The 12,600-nt window shown below is 46.2% G+C and overlaps 1 protein-coding gene across 4 annotated transcripts in view; it reads left to right on the top strand.

Annotated features, from left to right (window-relative positions):
- The first annotated feature begins 7,023 nt into the window (after positions 1 to 7,023).
- LYST (lysosomal trafficking regulator) overlaps positions 7,024 to 12,600 on the top strand; it is an 81,036-nt gene continuing 75,459 nt past the window's right edge. For 2 of the 4 annotated variants that reach the window (XM_084514666.1, XM_084514664.1), the window contains exon 1: positions 7,431 to 7,624. The gene's annotated coding sequence lies outside the window, so the exon portion shown is untranslated. Of the gene's footprint in view, positions 7,112 to 7,430; positions 7,625 to 12,600 lie in introns of those variants that run through there. The other 2 variants (XM_084514665.1, XM_084514663.1) reach the window with 2 other exon arrangements.

Raw genomic sequence — 12,600 nt, 5'->3', positions numbered from 1 at the left:
CCTAGAAGAAGCAAGGATGGGTTGGATCTAGCCTAACTTCAGTCAGTATAGGACAGCTCCCTAGGCTCTTTCTATAGTCAGTGGAGGGAGAGGGAGAGGAGCATTTTCAGGGGCCAGTTCGTCCCATTTATGCTGCAAACCTCTTTTAGGACAGAGTAACTTGTCTTTTCGTTCCTATCTGTCCCCACTGGCCACATAGGAATGGTGTTTTAGATTGTGCATCTAATTTACGGGGGAATGAATTTAGATCAGACAAATCTCATGCCTAGGGATTACTGCAGATTTCCAATTTCTAAGAAAAACTCTAAAGAGCCATCATTCTTTTCATAAATCCTTAGGCATTATGACAGATTTGTCAGTCATTTTATGACAGGAAGAAGCTACAGCAATAATGAAGGGATTATTTTAGGTTTCTGTGTCAGACTCCAAATTCTGCTATAGTATTTCATTGCCTCCTGTGCCAGGTTTTGTCTCCCTGAAACTGAGAAGAAGCTTTCTGTTGGTATAAGTACAAGAAGTACATTTATGCCTGGAGACTTTCCAAGAACTTTCCAAAATTGAGAAGTCAAATTAAATAGTGATTACATGTTTCCATCAACATTGCACTGACGGTGAGCTGTATCCTCTTCCTTTATACAAACTGCTACAGGCACAGAGAGTGTGTGAGTTCCCCCTCAGACAACCATATATTTGGAGTGACCCCTCTAAAACTAAGGTGGTGTGGACCTGCTGACTGTAGATGCAGAATCCAGCACCACACAACTGCACATAGCCTGCATGGAGGTTATTCAGAGAATACACGGTAAGGTTTGCTTTCATGGTTAGGCTTGTGAGGCTGAAATCAAAAGGGATGGTGCTGCCCTTCATGTTGCAGGTGCATGCCCCCCTCCCTTGTGCTGACACAATATTTGTGACTACGCCATCAAACAGGTCAGCAAGCTGATCTGGTTGAAAACTTGCCCTGGAAAAGCAGCAGATCGTTTTTCAGCTGGGTCAGTGGGCTGATCCAGCCAGATGCAAGACCAGATGAGAACCAGCACTCCCTTCCTAGCACTCAGTCTCAGCACCCTGAGATGTAGGTGTGACTGCAGGACGTAGAAAAATGAACCTACCCAGCAAATATTAGAGGCAAATCCCAAGACCATATTGCACTGACAGGAGAAATCGTAAGAGGTAATTCAGCGTATCGAGACCAATGGGTAAATTGACCTGGTAATATGTGGCAGCGGAGCTCAAGGAAGCAGTCTAAAAGACTGACTCTGTGAGACAAACAAACATTGCATGGGCACCTCTCAGCTAAGGGCTTGGAAAATCGCACAGGAAGCGAGGGACTGCTGCCCACCTCTGTGCTCCAGCGGTGCTTTTAGCACCTGGCAGCTGTCATCATGGTCACAGAGCAAAGCCAGAGCAATGTCTGCAAGAGGTCATGGCTTTGGGTCTCTTCCCCTTTAGCTGAAAATAGCAAGCCAGTGTTAGCCACAAAAGAGTTGGTTGGTGCCTATGCAACTGTATGCACTCATCTGGTATTTTAGAACAAACATAATTTCTTTATTATGACTAGCAGAAGGGGGTCCTGGCCTTCCTATTCTTGCAGATGTTATGGAAATGAAAATTCAAAAAAAGGTATCTAAAATTACAGGCTCAGAGATGCAGCTGCAGATTTTGAGTTGCATGGTTTGATGACCCTTTTATTTTCTTTAATTAGAGAAATAGCATCAACTGGAAATGAGAAACTTTTATTTGAAAACCAGTTCAGGTTTGCTCATTGAAAGCTTTTTGGCAAAACTGGACAGAGTTTTGAGTTCTTCAGACAGTCTTCTCAGTTCATGAATTTTGCCTTAAGGCTGAACTGTTCCCTTTTGATATGCCTGTATGCAGTACTCAGGTGAACACAATAGAATGGCATATTGGAAAGCTTTTAGCCTCTTGCACCACTTAGCACAATCTTTGTAGCTGTCTGCATTTTTTTATTCATTGCCCCGCACCACTGATAGTAAAAGCCTGGATGTGTTTCTTTTAATCTTTCTTTGCTTTATTTATTTATTATTATTATTATTATTATTTTGACCCAAGCAAAAGCAAAACAAAGCAATCTCCAAACTCCAAACGTCTGCAGAAAAGGCTGCTTATGTGAAGCTGAAATGGAGCCAGAGCACAGCAGCAAGGAAGCTGTGATTTCATCCCGCAGAAACTCCAAGGCTTCACTGCAGCAGCCTGTGCAGATACAGCATCACTCTGACTGGGTCTGTATCCAAGGCTAGCAGAGGAGTCCCCAGAAGGAGGATACTCGTGTAACACTGTGCCACTGCCCCCTTGCTTTGTAGCTCCAGCTCTCTGAGGAAACCAGGTATGCCCTGCAGGTTTTTAAATAGCTTTTATTCCCTGGAGTAATGCCTAATTTCCAAGGGAAGGGTGAGCTGCATAGAGAAGGGGCAGATCGATGACAGAGAGAGGTGTCCAAGGAGGGCCATTCCCTCATGTCTTGTGCCAGGGTGTCCTGTGGGACAAGGCGCAGGAAAACCAGCCTGAGGGGAGGTGGGAGGGCACTGCTATGGGTGCTTTCTGGAGAGTTTTGCAGCCCAGTGGTGTGGATCCTGAGAGGCCCCACATCTGGCACGAGGACCAAAGAGCCCAGGGTGAGTGAGTACCAGCTGCTGCGCGTATTGTGGTGCTTGTCTGGGACAGGTCAGAAGCAGGGAGTGATGTCTGTACCTGGGGGTTGTGTGCCAGCTCCTGTGTCAGGTCAGCACTGAGGGGAGCACTGGTGGGGAGGGTCTGGGGAGGTGTGGGGGGGGCTGGGGAAACACTGAAGATTGTAGCAAACCCTTTTACACCAGCATGACTCCAGGGTGACTCTGCTGAAAGCAGTAAACGCTGACAAAACCGTGAACGGGATTTGGCCTTATCATCAGAAAATGAGAAGATTTGGCAGAGGGCCTGGAGGGGTGCTGGGAGCTAGTCTCTGGTTCCATAAATGCGTATGTTTCCAAAAAAAAGTCAGTGCCGGTTGCTGGATATGTGTCTGAAGCCTTCCAAGCGTGAATCACCTTCCATGTGGAACAAAGAAACTGTTGCACTTCAGACAGCCACCCTGCTGAATTATTTAATGCAACTAAATACCTGCAGAGCTCTGCCGCGTTACGTAAACCTGCAAAACTGGCTCAATTCCTTGCCTTGAATCAATGTCATGCTCTCTTTCTGTAAGCTACTTCATGGCATCAAACAAATGACTTGGAGTAATTCTGGAGACGTTTGGAGAAGGAATAGAAAACACAGGCAAGTGTGAAGGGGAATGGGCACGTTCCTGTCAGGATAGCCCAGGCTGCTGCAGAGGCTGCTGCTCGTGGGGAAGTGAGAGCATCTGAAATTTAGCTTTGTGGCCTGCAGTGTCTCCAGGGCTAGCATCTGTCCGAGAATGCTAATCTGGAGAAAGTGCCTCCTACAGAAAGGCAGAAAGGCACAAAGGCTGAGCGTTGTCACAGGGGCTGCTTCCTGAGCCATGTTTGTTCCAGGACAGACAAAGCAGGCCCTGTGTGCTGTCCATGCTGGCTCTAGTGCACCCCGTTGCTTTCCCTGCATCATCATGCCTCTTGCCAAATTCATCTCCTGTGCCAAAGCTGAAGGTAGTGTTAAGTACCAACAGGGAACTGTCTGTGTAAACATTGAGCATCTACCTTTGCTGATTTTCCTCAGATTTCACCTCAGCTTTGCTGGCTCAGCTCAGGAGCTCATCCTTTGCCTGTTTATTTACTGTAGAATGGGGACTGGGCTGTAGACATTGTTACTGACACATGACAATGTGCAACTGTATGAGGTGATGATCTGGTGTGGCTCATACATTTGGGAGCCATGAGAAAGTGCAAATTAAAGTGCTGTATATATGTATTCATCCTCTCATATTATTTGCATTTCTCATTTGGCTTCTCTCAGTCCTTGTAGTGTGAATTACTCTAACTTCAATCATTCCTGTAGAAATTGATTTCAATCAAATTTTCTTATATCATTCAAACTCACCACACTAAAGGCATTTCACTTCTAATTCAGTGATTAGCAATTTACCTCAAGTGTTTTAAAGTAAACTTTAGACTGGAGGAATTCCTTCCAAGTAGCAAAGCCAAGGCTGGTCAAGCTAGACTTGCTGATTCATAGAGACTACACATAGCACAAATGTAGGGATCATGCAGTGTGCTACAGCCAGGCTCTCCACTACCTGCTCATCTCTTCTGCAAACTACAACAAGAACCACCAGTAAAGACATCCTGATGTCAGCTTTGTGCTGGCCAGGAATTACTGCAGTGACGAGTCAGGCACCACTGGGAATGCAGTCCTGCTTGAAGCAGGCAAGCCTGAGCAACAAGAGAAGGTTTCCCAGAGCTTCTGTGCTTTCAGATCTTTTTGGAACCATGTAACCTAATTTATTTTTGCCTTTGTGCTCTACCCATTAAATAATGTTTTCGTTTTCTCCTCTCTGGTCTTTCTATTCCACTAGGGTCAGCTAGTCAAAAATGAATTACCCAGGCATGAAACATGACCAGCCTGGCTTTGTGTATCCTTGAATTTGCTCTACAGCTACTTCCTCCAACATTCATCTGGAAGTGCATCAACTCACAGGCTGCTTCTCATGATAAATATACTGTATGTTACCCACATTTAAACTAGCATGTTGTCCTAATGAATCTCTCAGACAATTCACTCATTCCCCAAGTGCAAAACTACTTTACCATTTTTCTCACTCTTTCAGATTTTTTACAATAGCATAGGAAAAAGTGGAGTATGGTGCTTCCTTGGGAAAACAGGCCAATATTCATCCTCTGCAAATCTGAGCTAAGATATCCTTTCCAAAAACCTCTCTGATTTAAGATGGTGGTTTCAAGCCATCTCATATATTATATGTATCACTCCACAGTTTTTATTAGTGGCTATTTTTTATATACCATTAAAACACAGATAGATTTTCCTAGACAGGTAAATAGGCATTAGAAAAGAAAGAGCGAATATGATTGTAGAAATGGCCCACAAAATCCGTGCCTTACATTGCTTTTGTAATGTTTTCAGCTGAAACTTTGATGACAAGAGTAGACGGTGGCTTACGAAATGTAGTGGGTACCTAGGAAGTTCTGGAATAAGACATTGGCCCATTGACCCCTAAAATTTTTGAACCACTGATTTTAATCCACTGCCTGTGAACATTAACACCACATACTGAAGCATATGGGTACTGATGCTACCTGTGCAGGTATCAGCAGTGCGGGCTTGTTCTGTTGTTCAAGAGAATAAGAGGAAAATGCCATTTATTGTCTTGTATCTTGCTTGGTTCCCATGTTAGTACCACCTGCATGTTTGCAGAGGAGGGAGAATTATAGCAGAATGCTACAATTTAGGAAGAATTCTGCTGAAAAACCTTACAGATTCAAGAGAGATTCAGATGATGCTTGTAAAATAAAGGGAGTCAGCAGTGAATTACTGTTGATACAAAGAACTAGACTTGATTTAAAGTTATTGAAGCATGAACTGGGGTCATGTTACTCACTTTAATAGAGCTGCTGCAAATTTATATTGACGTACATGAATTCAGAATCAATTCCCTCATGCATAGTATTTTATGGTAAAACACAGATTTCAAACTGAACAGCAGGCATGCTGCCATATCAGCAGGAGCTTTAATTATCGTAATTAAAGAAAATCCACATATCTGAAAGATAGGTTGCACTTTCAAGCATTCTAGAGAGAACATTAATGTTCTGATAAAATCTTTAATTTCATTTACTTACCTTTCTCAACATATTTTTTTTATTATTATTATTATTCCATATAGTTTATAATCTTTTTATAGCATGTACGTGAGAGCCGTTTCAGGGCATTTCAATATAGGCTATGACCATCTTCTCTTCCAAAGACTGCAACAGATGCCTTGCAAAAATCACTCATGTATTCAAGTGTGGTGACCAGTTCTTATCTGAAAACTCATAGTTTCAGTAAAGGTTAAGTTATCAGTCCAAAATGCTTATATTCCTGGAATACCAAAGCTGATATCCAGGGGTGTGTTGATGTATTGTTGTACTTCTGATCTGGCCGTCTTCCTTTCCATTGCTGCTGCTTAAATTCTGCCATACACCACGGCAATGTACAGGCTGCCTCATTTCTCTGGTCTCCCTGAGAAAACCAAAGACAACGTGCAACTCTGAGCGTCCTGCTGGCTCTACGCGGTGCCTGCGGACAGGGAAAGCTGGTCAGCAACCCTGAGCCTTGGAGATACCGATGGGCACGAGCTTTGTGGCATGGCAGAAGCCTCTGCCAGAGCAGCAACCAGCTGCTGCCAGCACGGCGGAGGGACACATAGGCATGGTTATTACTTCAGCAGGATCTGCACGACAGATAAAGCAGCGCTCTCTCTGCTTTCTGGTAAACAGGAAGCTCTGGTGGAGAGGTAGCGAAGACTTCTCTTTCTTCGGGGCCGCAGGAAGCGCAGGGGCTTCACGCAGACGTTTGGGAGTTTGCGCCCAGCGCAGGGCACCCTCCTCCTCCTTGTGCCCTGCGCCGCTGCTGCCCTTCCCTGGGCGCAAACCCCCGGCTGTCGGTGTGAAGCGGTTGCCTCGGGTACATCGTGTACATGTACGCTGCGGCAGGCGGGCCGTGGGGCCGGGTGCCTGCAGGGTAACCCTGGTGGGCACCGTGACCCGAGCACTACGCGACCGACTGGGGCACCACGGGGGGCGTGGCCTAAGGGATACTGGGCGTGGCCTAAGGGATACTGGGCGTGGCCTAAGGGATACTGGGCGTGGCCAATGCATCAAGCCCCGCCCCTCGGGTTTTCGCCCCTCCCCTCCCCGCCGGTCACCCAGGCGGCGCCGCCGATTGGCTCTGGCGCGCGCGCGTGACACCGCTCCCCCTCCCCTCCACTCTTCCGCGCGCCGGTGGCAGCGGAGCGGGAGCGGCGGCGTCAGGTGGGGCGGGGCGGGGCGGGGCGGGGCGGGCGTTGCCATGGCGACGGGGGCGGGCGGCGCGGCGGGGCCGGGCCGGGCCCTCCCGCCATGGGCTGCCGGGAGGCCGGCGGCGGGATAAGAGCGGCGCGGGCGGGCGGGCGCCGCGGCTCTGCCGGAGCCACGAGCGGGTAAGGGCGGCGGCGGCGGGCAGCGCCGCCTCGGGGTGCGGAGGGCTCGGCGGGCACAGGCCGCGGCGCTCGGGGCCGGGCGGGCCCCACCGGCGGCCGCTGCCTCGGCGCTGCTGGGCCCGGGAGGCGGAAGAGGCGGCGGCGGCGCCGCGGGCGGGGCCCTGCAGTGCCCGCCGCGGGGCTCCCGGGAGGGGCCGCCCCGGGCCGGGCCGCGCGAGAGGGGCGGGGCCAGCCCGGGGCCCGGCGGCGGCCCCGCCCTCGCGGTGGCTCCGGGGGCGGCCGTTTAACGGCCCCCGGCCCCCGTGAGAGCGGCTGGGGAAAGGCGGGGGCAGTGGCGCAGCCCCGCGTCCGCAGCAGGCTCCTGCCGCTGCCTGCGGGGCGCTGGGGCAGCCCTCGGCGTAGAAGCAGCGAGGAGCTCTGTTTGAGTCAGGTGCATCGCGGTCTCTGGCTCTGCAGCAGGGGAGAGATGTCTGGAACGGTGAGCCCTTTCTGGGGGAGATACCGGCGGTGGAGGTATGTCTGCTGACGTGGTCTGGTTGAGGTTGCTTGCTTGGGCAGGAGATGATGTCTGCAAGGAGCCCGTATCATAGTGGGACTGTAGCATGGAAAGGGGTCAGCAAAGCACAAGTTCTTTTTCCTTTAACTGTGGGCTGACAGATAATCGCCAACAGTGCAAAGAATAAAGCATCCTTTTAGGTACCGTGGGAGATTTGCTGCTCGGTGGCTCTGAGAGTTTATGTTGGACATCTAAAATACCAAGAGAAGGAAGAATGAGAAGGCTTTCGTATATTGTTACAGCTGAGAAGAAATGAGCCTCTTCATACGGTGTTCTAATTCTGTTCTGTTTTCCTCATGTTTTAAGCAGAGATTCTTGCAAGGTAGAAGCAAATAGCTATCAGTGCTGTACTTTGAAAACCAAGTTTAAAAGTAGGTGAGACCTCAGGAAGTCAGTAGTCACTCAGTTCATAAGGCTGCATATGGATTTCTTCAGAGGAGCTTGTTTAATGTCACTCCTTCCTGCTTTCCCTCTGCCATCAGTGTTACTTTACCCAGAGACCCCTTCTATCTTTAAAACGTTGAATAATTGTAGTAAGACTTTTCTGTTAGTTCAGCAACCATTTAATAAGGATTCTTAAATGCTTCTTTTTGCTTGTTTGTTTCTCTCAGTCCTGCGTAGGCTTCTCAGGTGCCTCTGTATCAGTTTGTCATGCTGTTCTAGACAGTAAGAAGAGACTGCAAGCACCTTGAACAGTAGCAGTGTTGGAAAGTGAAACACTTGATACGTAAACGTTAGGAAAGAGAAACTGTACATCCTTAACACTTAAGAAAAGCAACAACATACTTTTCTTCAGCTTTCTTTGGAGTTGAGCTCAAAGAGCACACGCAAGCAGTATGAATATTAACAGATGCTTCAGGCAGTTACCAGTCCTGAGTTTGTCAGTGGCTTCTTTAATAGTCCATGGTGCATCCTTATTAATGTACAACCGTAAGCCTTTGTAGCTTGTGCGGAGACTTAGGACTTGTGTATTGGAAGAATTTTGCCATTGTCATAGCAGTCCTTTCAAATAAGGTAATATTGCACATAGAGGAATTCTGAAGCAAAAAATAGTTCCTGTCTTCTGTGGGTAGAAGGGAGCTGAGGGAAAACAGGGTGAAAAGATTATGTTGTAAGAGGATTCTGTTGCACCAGGAAGCACTTGCTGCTGAAAATGCTCTCGCTTGCCTTCTGCAGACAAATTAAGGTTCAGTGGAGTAAAAAGCTGTCATTAGCCCCCACCAAGGTCTGTTTTATCCTTCTCTGAGGTTGCTTCAGGCTCTGTGGGCTTCCTCAGTGGAGAACTGTACCAGCTGCTGCCTGGGATGTCACTACTGGATGTTGTTAATTAGGGTCATCTTCAAGGTGTTCCTTTAAAAAAAAAATAGAAATTACTGTTTTAAAAGGATTGTAGCATGCAGGGAGGGAGGCTTCTGTATATGTCTGTGGTTATGTTTTACCTTTTCCAGTTGGAGATGGTTACGAGTGTCAGTCACCCTTGCACACTGTTGTATGATGAAGATGAGATAGGATCAAGTAATTGAGTGGGTATCATGAGAGCTATCAGCTCCTGCGATACCACTGTTCTGAAGGAGATAAACCTGTTCTAAGTTGTGTCAAGATCAGGGAGAAGGATTTCTGGGCACTTTTCTTTTGTGGTTCTGGTTTGCCTGAGCTGATCAAGCAGCTTGTTGCTGCTGTGGAATGATCTGCCTCTCACCTTCTCCCCTTTTCTGCCAGTGGCTGACCTTTGCGTGGTGATCCAACACAAAAATAAACCAGCTGGGGAAAAAATAAAAGCTTTCTGCAAACCTGTAGAAATGAATTGCATCAAGAAACTGAGCAGGCCAGCAGTGCTGGTGGAAGAGGAGAGGAAGGATTGCTGGGCAGGAATAGCCATGCCTCGCTAGCAGGGAGCTGCTCCTCAGGAAGTGGGGGCTCCCTCAGACTGAGCAGGATATCTGCTTCAGCTGCTGAGGTAACTCAGGAGGAACCAATATAGCACTGTGGTGTTTAGTAGATTGACTTTTTTTTTCTCCTTCACTTCTCATTCAGACACTGCATTTCAGCATGCCTTTCAGTGACATGTTGAAATTAGTTCATTAGTGATTGTCTTGCCTCCAGATAAAACAGTGTGCAGAAACGATGCTGGATGTGTGAAGGGGAAGGGAAAAGGGAAAAGCATGTCATGTGGAGTCTTGGTGGAAGAGGTTTTTCTTGCTATAACTGTCAGCTCTAATGGCTTATGCTTGCAGCCTGGGGTCTGATCAAAATCCCATCTTTCTGGGAAGCTAGGCTTTGGTACTAACTATTAGGGTAGAGTCAAGTCTTGCTAGTGTGACTTGTAGAGTGCTGTGCTCTGCAGGTAGACAGCGCAAATCCATTGCTGAGGGTGAGTGCAAAGCAGAACAATTTAACACAATCAGCTTCTGTGTGTTGAAGAAGGTGTTGAATGCTGTAGTTCATGCAGTGGAGTCCTGGAATTGTACTATTTCTTGATACCTGTTGAACCAGCTGTTACATTTTGGTTCCTGGATATTGAAGTTACAGTTGGTCTTTTGAAGTCACCACTGCGTGTTTCATCTGTCATCTTCTGTGTCTGTGCTCTGCTTCTCAGACTTCGTGGCCCTCCGCCTCCCTGTACATAGCTCACTACTGTCTGCTGCTACTGTGGGTGTGATTTTGCACAGGCGATGTGGTACGTAAGCACTGAAACCGTTGTCTTCTGCACTTTTGAACTTGTGTAGTTCTCTGCAGGAGGCAAGCCCCAGAAGTCTGCAGCTCTTGTTTGAACAGCGCTTTGAGCCACGTGGAGTGGAGGCACTCCAAGAATCACTTCCTGGTGCCCTGTGAAAGAACTGGCCTGCGCTTTGATAACCTGGAGCGTGGGGTGGTGGAGATGCGGGGGCAAAAGCGGTGAGCGGTGCTGGAAGACTGTTGTCTGCAGGGCTGTGTCTGTGTCAGGTGGTTGCTCAGCCATTCTAACAATCTCAGTTAATCCCCACGCTTATTTATTCTTTTCCCTCTTTTCCTCCACCCCCAGGTGAGCTTCTTGACTGCAGTTATGTACATCACCGTGCTCTGAGGGAAAGTACGTGTGCATGAAGCACTAAGAGTGGGTGGGCACCTGGTTCTTTGGGCTTCTAGCTTTAGAAAGAAACCTGTCTGCTTTCCTAAGAGAAAACTGGGAAGGTAAAATGTCAAAGGGAATTGTGAGGTAGTGCTCGCATTAAAACTTTTCATTTTGTACAATTCTATTTCAGCAAAGGACTTGCTTTATGCATTCCTCTCTAGTATTGTGGATGCATCTCCTGAAGATTTATGTTCTTGAGGTGGATGAATGGCAAAAACATCTAACTAGATCTGTTAACCTTGGTAATCAATGCTAAGGTTAAGTCTTACTATACTAACCAGATGAGGAATGAATGATAGAAATGGCACTGTGAAGGGATGAATAGTTGGTGTCTTAATTCTGGAAGAAAGTGAATTAGCAAGGAAAATATTAAGTTTTAAGGAAATATTTTCAAGCATTTGTAGGATTGCAGGAATCAATACAAGTACAACAAACTTCTGTTATATTTCAGGAGTTGCTTTGTGTAGCTTTCTGAGTCAGTAATTGACGCAGAAATTGACTTAATGTATAAAAAAAAGTATCAATTTCCTATTCTATTTCTAATGGAAGATCAAAGAGGCTAACAATCCTAATCTCAAATTAAGGGCAAATGTTCTTATGGCTTGCTTTAGTGAAAATGAAACAAAAGTGTCAGACTATAAAACCTAATGTGTAAGCTACCTGATGTACATTTGTACTTTTGCATTAGCTGCATCTCTCAGTTCTAAGGAAGAACAGTGTAGTTTCACTCTCGATTTATAGTTCAAATAATGAAAAATCAAAGGAGAACTCTTACGCATCTGGATATCTAGGTGAGATTCTACATGAGTGTTTTTGGCCCCAGAAGGTGGTCTAAATTTATTAGAAACTATTTTAAAAGCTTAAATTACTTTAGTGTTACAGAGTCACTTTCATTATAAGGGTCCTGTTAAATCCCTGACATTTGCAGAAAAAAAGAAAATGCATGTGACATTTGGTTGTCAAAAATACTACTACACTGTACATCTAGTTTTCATCTGGCATACTTCATTCTCTTTCCAAACTGTCAGAACAGTTAAGTCTTGTTTGTGTACATGTAATAGGTGTCTGTAGTTTGGGGGACATGTTAAAGTTTGACGGTCTTTAGTATTTTGAATAGCTTTATGGTTTCCTAGAGTGTTTCAGAGTCTTCTTAAATATGTCTATTTGCTAGTAGGTATATTGGGAAACTTTACACTTAGTCATTATTATACAAAGTGAAGTGTAATCATTGATTATAGTTTCTTTGTTGCAGTGCTTGACTAATTTTTGAGTGCTTTTTAAATGTCAAGAATAAAACAAAAATCCTATTTGTTCCCAACTTGCGTTTCCAGTGGAGAAAAGTTGCCTGAAGTGAGATGTGTGACTCCTCCTGGCTGTGGTTCTCTTGCTGGTTAGGCAAGGGTGTTCACAGGCCAGTTCGTGTCCCTTTGGTCTAAAGCCTGGGAGAGGTACAGGGTCAGGCCCCCAGAAGCAACTGATGCTGCTTGTGCTTTGCAAAGAAGCTGGCACACTGAGCTTAACTGGAACAAGTGTGTGAGACTAAATATTCTGGGAAATGCTGTTTTCTTATATTAGCTTCAGATTGCTACCCTCCGTCTTGTCCCCATGTGGTTACTACTAGAAAATATGGATTTCATACATTTTTTCAAAATATGGATTTTCACAGACCAGCTTTAAAATCCCAGAAGCAGAGTGTCTTCTGCACATTAATGACCTCTTTAACTCTGATCATTGACCATCTTCTCTTATTTAACTGCTCTTGGTGAGTACTTTAGACACAATGTCAAAGTTTATTTTCAGTGCTTTGCTTTCTTGTTCTAA

Source organism: Aythya ferina (assembly GCF_964211825.1).
Source record: "Aythya ferina genome assembly, chromosome: 3".
NCBI classification, from domain to species: Eukaryota; Metazoa; Chordata; class Aves; order Anseriformes; family Anatidae; genus Aythya; species Aythya ferina.
Note: the sequence above shows the minus strand (reverse complement) of the source record. Positions and strands in the feature narration are given on the sequence as shown.